We start from the raw sequence: 2,134 nt of genomic DNA, 5'->3' as shown, positions 1-2,134 counted from the left end.
CAGTGGTACTAACTCGCGCACGCGCAGTGTACCTTTGGCGATGTAGCTGGATTTGTGACGTGTTACTGCCCCCTACTGACGTAAATACAAACTGCAGTTAACCCATCGACATGCCAAAAAAGTTTGACAACCCTTTAGTATGGATTTAACCAACTCACTCTATGTGCTTACCGGAGGAGGAGGGTAGCTGGGGTGGGACATTTTTGTTTTCTGATTTTAATTTTTACCCGCCCCAAAGCTACAAATAATTTTCCTTGAGCCTCCCTGAGTGGTCATACAAAATCATACATTTAATAGCCTTGGTTTTTCACTCTTGTCACGCATGCTGGTTAATTTTGAATGAGAAGTAGAATAAAGTGATTTTGATGAAATATAACTAAGCTCAGGTTTATTTTTTATTTTCTTATTTGACAGTAGCTAGTCATTCACGATGTGTCCAAGGACCGGCGGAAATTTAAAAATATATCAATAATTCCTGTTTTTTCAGTTTCTCACCATGATGAAATTGTGTACTTATGGATTTTTTTTAAGAAAACACCATTGGTTTAGAGGGCATGTTTTCTTTAAAAATCAAAGGTAAAATAAATACAAAATACAACCATTTAAATTTGTGTGCCCCTCCCCTAAACCAATATAAAAAAACATAAGTCCCCTCCTGATGCTTAAAAAAATTATTTGGATTATTATTATTTTACATTTCTTTAAGGTGTAGAGAGTTCAAATTAAAAAAAAAAATCTTCTAAAGTCCCACTAATTCACATGTACCTTGTGTAAAATCTGTTTATCAACACAGCGCCCCTGCTGCCGGGTTTGTGGTATTACACCCCCTCATGAATATTCACACATTCAGACGTTTTGATTGGTTGTGTGGCGGAGGGTCCCAATAATTTAGGTTTTTATCAAAAATGCTTTGTTCTCTGATTTCGACACAGGATCCTGTTATCAAAGAAACCTCAGCTTCCACAGGCAGCTGCCATTTTGTGTCTTTCTTCCAAATGGGGGTGGCAAAACTCTGATCAAACTGTAAAATCAGCCGGCGCTGATCAAATATAAATCAAGATTGTGTTACTGTATAACCTATTTTGCTCCTTAAATGTTTTCAGAAATAAATTTCAATATATTAATTAGCTGAATTATTAGAGTTTGTAAACAGAAAGTGGGTGCCATACTGTTTCCTGTATTGTGTAAACAGAATCTAAGGCTGCAAATTGCATGCTTTGTACTTTTACTTTTAGTGGGTACTGTAGCTGCCCTTACAAAATACACACTGTTGCATGCAGTGTGCACACAATCAGGACATACCACTTATTCATAACCATATTCATAACCATATTCATAACATTGCATCCTGAACTTTGACCCTCTTGCTCATATATCCGTTACCTTGGAGATAAAACAGAGCACCATTCACCAAGCTCACCTGAGATGGAGGTCAACCTGAGGAGCTCTGCTGTTGTTGTTTTTTTGTTTTTTTTGCAATTTATGTATTTTAAACTTTTAAGTATGAAGCATACTATATTCATGTCAGAAAAATTTCATAGACTATGCATTCCTATGTGATTGTTATTTATTAGTTATGGCCTTTTATTGTCAGTCTATGTGATTATTTTGTTCACTTAAACAATTAATATTCCCATTATTTCTATTCGACTTGTCACCAGTCACTTTAATGTGTCAACAAGCAGTCAAGCTGTCTTTTTTTTTTTTCCTTTTTTATTTCAAAGAAAACAATAACTAGAATAACAAAGAACAAAATATGTACAAATACATATAATTGTAAAGAGGTTTTTAAGGCATTGTAAATACCCACAGTTCTGGTGGCTGTTTAATTCATCAGTCCTTCTGGTGTTTCAAATTACAGTTTTGAGTTCATGTTTGAAGTGGTGGATATTGGGCTTCTTTCAAACCATTTGCATTTATGGATTAAAAAATAACATCTCTTTTCTGTGAATTGATTTTAGTTCCACACATTTCAAAAAACATGTTCAGCATTAATCCAGAAGAATGTTACACAAATATAATCATAAAATAAATGTATTTCTGTGCCAGTATTACAAAACACACAGGATTCAGGAAGATCATTTTTATATATATTTCTTTAAATGAATGGTTGGATAGATTAAGTGCATGAGCT

This window comes from Epinephelus lanceolatus, chromosome 16, assembly GCF_041903045.1.
Source record: "Epinephelus lanceolatus isolate andai-2023 chromosome 16, ASM4190304v1, whole genome shotgun sequence".
NCBI lineage: Eukaryota > Metazoa > Chordata > Actinopteri > Perciformes > Serranidae > Epinephelus > Epinephelus lanceolatus.
The sequence above is the reverse complement of the archived record's forward strand: the minus strand, read 5'-3'. Positions refer to the sequence as shown.